The following is a 9,897-nucleotide window of genomic DNA, read 5'->3' as shown; positions in this document are numbered from 1 at the left end:
GCAACTCAGCATTCTTTGTTCTCCAAACACGACGAGTTGAGTTTTTACGAAAAAGTTATATTTTGGTTTCATCTGACCATATGACATTCACCCAATCTTCTTCTGGATCATCCAAATGCTCTCTAGCAAACTTCAGACGGGCCTGGACATGTACTGGCTTATTAAGCAGGGGGACATGTCTGGCACTGCAGCATTTGAGTCCCTGGCGGCGTAGTGTGGTAGGCTTTGTTACTTTGGTCCCAGCTCTGCAGGTCATTCACTAGGTCCCCCCGTGTGGATCTGGGATTTTTGCTCACCGTTGTGATCATTTTGACCCCACGGGGTGAGATCTTGCGTGGAGCCTCAGATCGAGGGAGATTATCAGTGGTCTTGTATGTCTTCCATTTCCTAATAATTGCTCCCACAGTTGATTTCTTCAAACCAAGCTTACCTATAGCAGATTCAGTCTTTCCAGCCTGTTGCAGGTCTACAAGTTTACAACAGGTCTACAAGTTTATGGTGTCCTTTGACAGCTCTTTGGTCTTGGCCATAGTGGAGTTTGGAGTGTGACTGTTTTGAGGTTGTGGACAGATGTCTTTTATACTGATAACAAGTTCAAACAGGTGCCATTAATACATGTAACAAGTGGAGGACAGAGGAGCCTCTTAAAGAAGAAGTTACAGGTCTGTGAGAGCCAGAAATCTTGCTTGTTTGTAGGTGACCAAAAACTTATTTTCCACCATATTTTGCAAATACATTCATTAAAATTCCTACAATGTGATTTTCTGGATTTTTTTTCTAATTTTGTCTGTCATAGTTGAAGTGTACCTATGATGAAAATTACAGGCCTCTATTTTTAAGTGGGAGAACTTGCACAATTGGTGGCTGACTAAATACTTTTTTGCCCCACTGTATATATTTTATGGCAGGGAAATTTGCACTGACACTTAATGTTAGCTTGATGGCTATTCGTTTTACCAATCTATGGTACAATGTTATTTGCAATTGTATAAAAATATATATAATTTAGGTCAAACACTTGCGTGGTGCAAAGGACTGGTTTTATTTGCAACTAGGTAAGAACTTTTCTTTTTGTGAGAACCCGATTTATGTGAATGTATACAAGTTTAATATTCTTCATATAGTCACTGTGATGGTAAATGTCAATTTCTGTTTTATCTATTAATGCCAGGGGAATCCGTAATATTTTGAAAAGGAAATCTTTATTTTTGTATTGTAAGGGTAAGAGTGCCGACTTTTAAAATTGTATTCAAGAAACTCATACCTGTTCCACAGATACTGCGTTTTGGAAGTGTCAGTGGGGGAATACTATTTGGTTTTCATTTGGTACTAATCGGTCAGCAGGTGTCGCTGTTTTAAAAGGCAACTTTAAGGGTCATATTGAGTCATTAAGCAGATAATACTGGGTAGATGTCGACCGATTAATGGGAATGGCAGATTAATTAGTGGCTGATTTCAAGTTTTCATAACAATCAAAAATTGGTATTTTTGGGGCGCCAATTAATTTAACCAATATAACAGACATGTTTCATTATTTACTTGAGGCTAAATAGATTTGATTGATGTATTATATTAAGTTAAAATAAGTGTTCATTCAGTATTGTTGTAATTGTCATTATTACAAATAAATAAAAATAAAAATCGTACGATTAATCGGCATCAGCTTTTTTGGTCCTCCAATAATCGATATCGGCATTGAAAAATCATAATCAGTCAACCTCTACAGGGAGATGGATTATACCATTGGTAGATGTCAACCACGTTCAATTACTACCTCTTGTAAATACTTATGCTTCCAATAACAAGTTATTTTATTTAGAGACATTGAAAAAGTAAAATTATGTCTAAATTTCCATTGGCCAAAGAAATATTGGGTGGAGATTTTAATACAGTGTTACATGATAATCTAGATAGATGGCCTCCTAAGGATAGCAATTATGTTTGTGAGATAAGCGATATATGTATAAGGTTAGGTGTTCTATATATTTGGAGACATAAGAACACAGATAAGATTGTTTACATTAAGTACCAAAGATTTATCTATACAATCCTGTATTGATTTCTGGCTGATATCTGAAGATATGGCTGACAAGGTTGATACAGTCTCGATTGAACCATCTATTTTAACAGACCACAAAGGGATCTCAATAAAGATAAATATGCATGGTTTGTCAACAAAGAAAAGTTAGTAAAGGTTACTAGAAAATGAAGACTTTTACTAGAGAATTAAGTATTTAAGAAGGAGGTAGCATGAATTATTGATAAATACTGGAATTGTGCCTGTGTTATGAATACGTTTGGAAGTTACTGGGAGTTAATGAAATTTGATATAAGGCTTTTGGCCATTTCAATGGGGAAATAAATTGCTCGTACAAAGAGAAAGAAAGAATATGACATAAAGGGAATAATGGATTATACAACAAAAAAACTGAATTTACTAATCAGGAATTACTGGAGCTATGATCATTGCAAATACAGTTAGACTGTATCTATGAGGAAAAGGCCCAGGGAGCATTTGTAAGAACAAGATGGAAATGGATGGAAGAGGGAGAGAAAAATACAAAATATTTATTTAATTTAGGGGGGGAAAGGCAGGCGAAAAGACTTCCATATGTAAATGAATGATTAATAATACTCCCAGTGACAATCCAAAAGAAATCTCTCGGCATGTTGCCCAGTTTTATCAGAGTCTATACATCAGCCCAGTCAACATGGATCTTTTCTTAGAAAATGTAGCAAACATTGCTAAGAAGATAGATCATGATTTCAGGGATTTTTGTGATGATGAGTTATCTGAAATTGAGATAAAAGACTGTATTAAAAGCCTTAAGGACAATAGGTCCCTGTAACAGCTTTCTTCCTGGGAAGGAGAGGACCAAAGCGCAGCGAGTGTTCATCTTCTTTAATAATAAATCCCAACTGAACACTCCAAATTACAAAACAACAAATGTGAAAACTGGTGCATAGACACAAAGACAGGAAACAATCACCCACAAACCCCAACACAAAACAAGCTACCTAAATATGGTTCCCAATCAGAGACAATGACTTACACCTGCCTCTGATTGAGAACCATATCAGGCCAAACACAGAAATAAACAAACTAGACACAACATAGAATGCCCACCCTGCTCACGTCCTGACCAACACTAAAACAAGGAAAACACACAAGAACTATGGTCAGAACGTGACATTCCCCTGGAAATTATGGTTTAATAAGCAAGTTTTATGAAGCATTCAATGATAAATTGATTCCTTTCATTCTTGCTATGTTTCAAGAATCAATATAAAAAGGGTTGTTATCGGGTTCCTTAAAGCAAGGTGTAATTACTTTGATTTCCAAACCTAATAAGGATACAACTGGAGACCCATTAGCCTGTTGAATAATGATGGGAAATAATTTGCCCTTGTATTTGCTAAGAGGTTGAAACAAGGCTTGCATCATATAATTCATGAAGAACAATCTGGTTTTATGCATGGTCGACACATTAGTAATAACATCAGGTTGGTCTTAGATATGATTGACTAAAATGACCTCATTCTTGATGATAGATTTCTTATATTTGTTGATTTTATAAAGCTTTTGACACTGTAGAACACGTTTTTGGGGGTTTGGTGACATTTTTTTTTGAAAGCATTCTTAACTGTATATAGAGGTTGTTCTAGCTCTAAAATTAGCTCACGGGACATCCCAACGATTTGATATTGGCTGTGGCATTAGGCAGGGCTGCCCAATTAGTAAATTTTTATTGGTCACTCAAACTATGGCTCTTCATATCAAGCAAGGGAATTTTCAAGGTGTTTCAGCACTTGGCAATGAATTTAAACTATCTAAACTGGCAGATGATCACCATATCTTAAGAGACAGGAAGGAGGTTTCTAAAGCAGTTTCCTGTATTGAAGCATTTTCCTTAGTTTCAGGTATGAAAATTAATATCGATAAGTCAGTCTTATTTCCACTCAAGGATTGTGTTTTACAGGAAGTATATGTTATCCCAATTAAAGATAAGGTTACTTATCTTGGAATTGTTATATGCAAGGATGAAATACAAAGGAGTGAATTGAACTTTAACCCCATTATTGAGAAAACGAAGAAGAAGTTGAACCTCTGGTTGATGAGAGATATTTCATTATACGGTCGGGTTTTATTGTCCAAAGCTGAAGGGTTATCCAGATCAGTGCATGTCTCGTTATCACTTAACTTACCCCCTAAAATTGTAAAGGACTTAAATAAGCTTCTTTATAATTTTATTTGGAGGAACAAGCCTCACTATCTACGAAAATATATTCTCACAAATACCCAAGGACAAGGAGGTCTTGAGGTTTTAGATTTCAATACTCTAAATAATACTTTTAAAATAAATTGGATTCTGAAGTATGTTAAGAACCAGAACAGTATTTAGAATGTCTTCCCTAAGTATTTATTTGACTCCGTTGGTGGTTTAGAATTTTTGCTTCTATGTAATTTTGATAAAATCCCAGTAAAATTGGCCAAATTCCATAAGCAGGCAATTTTAGCTTGGATGTTAGCATATAACCACAATTTCCCCCTCACAGATAATATATATGGAACAACAAAGATATACAATCTAAAAATAAATAAGTCTATTTTTTGTCGTAATTAGTTTGATAATAAAATTATTTTGGTTGGTCAGTTACTGATTGAGGATGGATATCTACTCTTTCTTGATTAGTTTAATATTCCAATAACCCCGAAAGAATATGCAATTGTTTTTGATGCGATTCCAAGGGGGCATGTATCTCTTTTAAATTCCTCTGTGGTTGATTTAAGTAACATAGATTCACATGAAAATATATTCATTAGCAATATTAACATCAAAGATAAATGTAGTAATAAACTGATTAGGAATATTGTTTGTGATACTACAATTCCCTCAGCAAGATTATTTTGGACAAATATCTATGGTGATATACAATGGGGGAAAGCATGGAAAATTGCTAACAAATATTGTATTAGTAACAAAGTTATATTTAAAATGTTACATAGAATTTATCTTGTGAAACATGTTTTGGAAAGTTTCAAGCTAAATATAGACTATAACTGTTGTGATTTCTGTGGAATGGAGAAGGAGACAATTTTGCATTTGCTTTTAGTAGATTTTTTTTGGATTGACATACAGAATTTTGTTACGAAAAAATAGGACCGGTTGTACTATTTGATGGTTGGTTGATATAATGATTTATTTCAGAAATTCTGACATAGATAAAAATGTAGTAGATTTAATTCAACTGCTAATAATACTAGGTAAATTTCATATTCACAAATGCAAATGGTCTAATTCAAAAATCTAACATTTTTCACTTTATAAATGAATTTAAACAATATGGCACTACTTTAACTAAAATGAAAAACAAAAAGGCAATTAAAACGTGTTGTATTATTAATACATATGATTTGTTTGTTTCACGGCTTCAATAAGTAGTGAGTGCAGGAGTCAGGCGCAGAGAGCAGGGTAGTTCAAAAGATGTGGATCTTAAACAGTGGTGTCTTTACGATGTAATGACAAATGTTGGGGACAAAGACGGGATAAATATATAATCTATAATAATAATATCATCTATAATATATCATCTATCTATATTTTAATCCATTTTATTGAAACTTTCAGGCTTGTGCTGTTTCTGGAAAAGTTACATGAGTCTGTCCTAGTAATCTCTCCAGCCTGATGTTAAGGTTTTAAAATGTTTTGCAGAGGTTTTCTACAAAGCACTCAATGGATATACGTATGCCTGACATGAAGCTTCTCCGCGTCTCAGAAACGTATGCCAACTTTTCTCCACTTACTGCCCCTCTTGTGAAAACAATGGAAATGTCAGCTGATGTGCCCCTGGTTGAGTCCGCCTTTGGGCCAGTGCAAGCTGGCAGTGTGCTTTCCTATCTACTTCCACAGCCAAAGACCCGTGAAATTGTGAAGATTGCAGATGCCCCTTCTCCACTAATAGTTCCATTAGATGGCAACAGGCTTCAGTCTTCCCAGTGTGCTTACGTCCTTAGCCATCAGGAGCAGTTCCACGTTAAGGCATTAGAGACAACCTACGAGATGTCACACAAAGTCGAGGTTGCTACATGGGAGCAGAGCAGCAGCCTGGAATGGCATCCTCTCGTTTCCGAGAGGTTTTCCATGTCCGGGGAGAGACCTCAGCTTACCACCGAGCTGAGCGGATGTTCAAGGGATCTGGTGTGCAGACCGTGGAGATGAAGAGGGGGCTAGCCATGGAGCCAGTGGCTATACAGTAGTATTGCACACTGAATAATGTTAACTTCTTTCCGTGTGGCTTCGTAGTGCACCCAGATGCTCCGTGGTTAGAATGGAGAGCTGAAGTTGAAGAGATTTCATGCTTACTACTGGCAGGTGCAAGGTCAAATTCTTCTCGCAGGTTGTAGCTGGTGTGTTCTGTCATCTGTGCACAGGAGGACATCCTAGTTGAAAGGATATCTAAAGATCTACATGTTTCAAAAACTATAAGAGAGAAGGTTTAACACTTTTATGTTTACTACTACTTGCAGAAGTGTCTCTCACCTGAATGGATCCCCTGCATGGGTGCCGAGTTTAGTGGTTTTATGAAAAATAACTTGATGTTCTTGTGAAGAAAACTGCAGTAGAATATATTTGTTTAAAATAATGTATTTAAGCAAATGTTCAACAGTTCAGTTAATCAATTACACATCTCTAACATTGTATACAGTCTTGTATTCTGGCTATTCTGTGTTTACTAGATTTCTTTCCCCCACCCCTAAACTCATTGCCTAATTAAAGCCAATAAAAGATCCACACAAACTGATATTCACTACAACACAAATGATTGATGCATGTTGTAGATTAACAAATTATTATTTTGCTGCTAGAAAATAAACACATGTACATTTACACTGGCTTGGCCCATGCTCTGACCGAAGGTCCGTTTTGATAGTTGACCAACAGGCAAATAATTGGTTGATGGTGCCTGAGATGGTCAGGGGGGTGATTGTGTCAAACAGCTTGTGCTCCTTTACTCTGCAGATCATTCTTTCAACATGTACTCTCAGCCTGGCAATGGATTGGGTCTCCCTAACCTCATGCACAGATCCAGCACACAACGATGACATAAAAGTGACAGCTCCATGTGGTGACATTCCTAACATCTCACTCTTCAGTAGTAGTGAAGATGTTGTCTGGCAGCGGAGTTCAGTGCAGTCGATCACTATCTGGGTATCTGGATAGTCCTTGAACTCGGGTGGCAGGTGGGCTTTGATGGTTTCCCTGGGGATCCATATCCGTGCTGATCCAAGCAGACAGTAGAGGAAGTTGGCCCAAGAGATGATAATCCGTCTCACTGTCGATTGGTGGATGCTGAATCAATGGGCCAAATCCTTCTGCTTCAGACCCAGCGACAGATGAGTCATAAACAAGAAGAACTCGTCGATTGATAGCAGTGTCTGAACGAACGTAAAGAAAAACGTTTTAGTACAATATAGTCCTTACATTCGGTCCATAACAAAGAAGTTAATGTTTTAAAATTACAGTAAGATCAATTAAAATTCTAAGTAATTAATGAAGTTGTCCCTTACCGGTTTTCTTCGAGTAACACTTGTTTCAGATGGATTGGTGCTTGTGACTTTTAAACCTGGTCTCTGCTGGCTGCTCAGTCAAGTGCCAGAAGGCCATCGGGTGGGTGTAGCTTGCAAATCTAAAGACAGACCCACCAGAGTATTTGAACACTAAAAAACCTCATTACTATTATTGCCCATCTTCTCTAAGCATCAAGTAGCACTAGACATGACCAAGCTGCTATTGTAGCCTGTTTTACTTGTTACTGTAATTCTACTGTAATTCACAGCAGCTATCATCACATCAGTGAATTTGTTTTAAATGTTCTTTAAAATTGTAAACATTGGTTTACATTGGTTGTGAATTTGTTTTAAATGTTATGTTATTTAACCTGGGAAGTGGACTAAGTGTTAACCCCCAAAAATGCTCCCAGGATGTTGCAGCAAACAAGATTTGGTTCTTAGTCCACTTCCCAGGTTAAATAACATAACATTTAAAACAAATTCACAACCAATGTAAAGACAATATACATTCAATGTGCCTACTTATGCTACGATATGCTAGCCTAGTTTTAAATAACATTGAACATGTTCTTAAAGGTAAGATGGACTTTGGGATAATAATAATAATAATTCATAGTAAATAAAACAAAAGTAATGCTGGATAATAATAAATAATTCCTATACCTTGTGTAAAAATGTATATCCTCGTCAGAACCAGCAGATCGCTGTAAACCAAAGCCATGTTGAGCGGTCAGTTTCTCCAGCTTGGCTCAAAGCTCCTCAATTTCTCTTACATGCTCATGGTTTGTCATTAGGGCGTGTCAAGGGCTGCAGGTTCAGGGACTGCCCAGTAATCATGTGTCTGGACCTGATCAGAGACGGCACAGTCCATAGGCAGCAGCGCACCTTGTTATTCATCCTCCTCAGTTGGAGCAGGAGGTTTCAATCTTCTTTCCCAAACACCGGGTCTCTTTTGAATGTGCCAGTTCCATGCGAAGACTAGGTATTGTTGCCCCCCAATTTTTCCCTCAACAAAGTCACTCTCGATGAAATGTGTAGTACACACCTTTGTGTGTTAGGTGACAGTAAAGTTGTCACAACGTACTGCCACCAACCACCTTTTTCTCTCTGAGCTCTACACCGACCGGGAAACTATGGAAACTCACAATACCATTACATTTGGAAGAAACTGAACAATGTTCATTAGTGTTAGAGTTGCGTAAATTCAAATCTGATATCAGGATAAATATGACAATGAGTCACCGATTGTATACTATGTATTTTTTATTTGCTAAGCAATAAGTGGTCAATGCAATTTTCGTATATACGGACTCTCTGTCCCACCTCGCAGGGCAAAACAGAGAACTGACAAGATGTATGTAAACAGTATTCTTTATACTGTGATAGACAGTTCCAACCCGTCTGGCCTATCACAGTAGAGGCTGGGCGTGGTTTAAACTTGCTCAGCCTATTGCAGGCGCTCAGGCGGGTCCCCGCCTCTTGGCACTTCTGTTGATAGATGTAAGTGTTGCTGTGAAGAACATCCAGGCTCTCATGCTCCATACCGTTATCTCGCACCTGGCTCCTGTTATCTAACAAAAGACCGCTTGTTCTGCAACCCCACGCTCTGAATGTGCCCTGTCTTCTGTATTTTTCCATCATGAGATAGTCCCCTGGCCTTGACACTTTTAACAATGTTTCAAGTCAGCTATGTTGCATAACACATACATACACAAGCCAACAGCAGATAATATTCAATCATATATATGGTAATAGGCTATAGTGCATAACACAGAAAACTCATATTAGCACCCCATTCGCATGGCTGTAATTTAAATGTAGTCAACTATTTCAGTCAGAAATGCATCGACAACAGTTAGATAGCAAGCTAATGATAAAACAATAGCAGAAATCGCTCTGTAAGTCATCAACCCAGTAGGAAGTCAATTAGAAAGTTGGAGGCGGTATAATGCATAGAATAGAGCCTATTGGTTATATCTTCAGTCGCGTGCTGCATTCTGTTGTTATGTGAATGATTGGCAGAGCCTTGAATACAGACAGTAATGCTCCAAATGCGCGTCACTCATCGGATCTACACGATTCACGTAGGTCACCTATTTTGGATTCAAAACAGCGAATTATGCCAAGAGCTGACTAGTTTGTATCCCTGTGTTTAGTCATTGGCCCACTGTTACTGCAAGGAATTCTAATTGTTCACCCACAGGCTAGGGTTGGGGGTTATAAATTACATCCTGTCCCTTTGTTTGTGGAGGAATCACTGAAGACAGGGGAGAATGAATACTACCTCTCAGCATAACATCTATGATTTGTCCTTTTTGAATAAA

The 9,897-nt window shown here is 37.5% G+C and overlaps 1 long non-coding RNA gene across 1 annotated transcript; it reads right to left on the bottom strand.

Moving 5' to 3' along the window:
• Nucleotides 1-2,222: 2,222 nt before the first annotated feature.
• LOC118388960 (uncharacterized) lies at nt 2,223-9,035 on the bottom strand. The gene is made up of 3 exons (XR_004826642.2): nt 8,237-9,035; nt 7,571-7,689; nt 2,223-7,438 (listed from the first exon to the last, which is right to left on the bottom strand). It is a non-coding gene; the product is annotated as an uncharacterized LOC118388960 (long non-coding RNA).
• Between the last annotated feature and the right edge of the window lie 862 nt (nt 9,036-9,897).

This window comes from Oncorhynchus keta, chromosome 10, assembly GCF_023373465.1.
Source record: "Oncorhynchus keta strain PuntledgeMale-10-30-2019 chromosome 10, Oket_V2, whole genome shotgun sequence".
Lineage (NCBI taxonomy): Eukaryota > Metazoa > Chordata > Actinopteri > Salmoniformes > Salmonidae > Oncorhynchus > Oncorhynchus keta.
The sequence above is the reverse complement of the archived record's forward strand: the minus strand, read 5'-3'. Positions and strand labels throughout refer to the sequence as shown.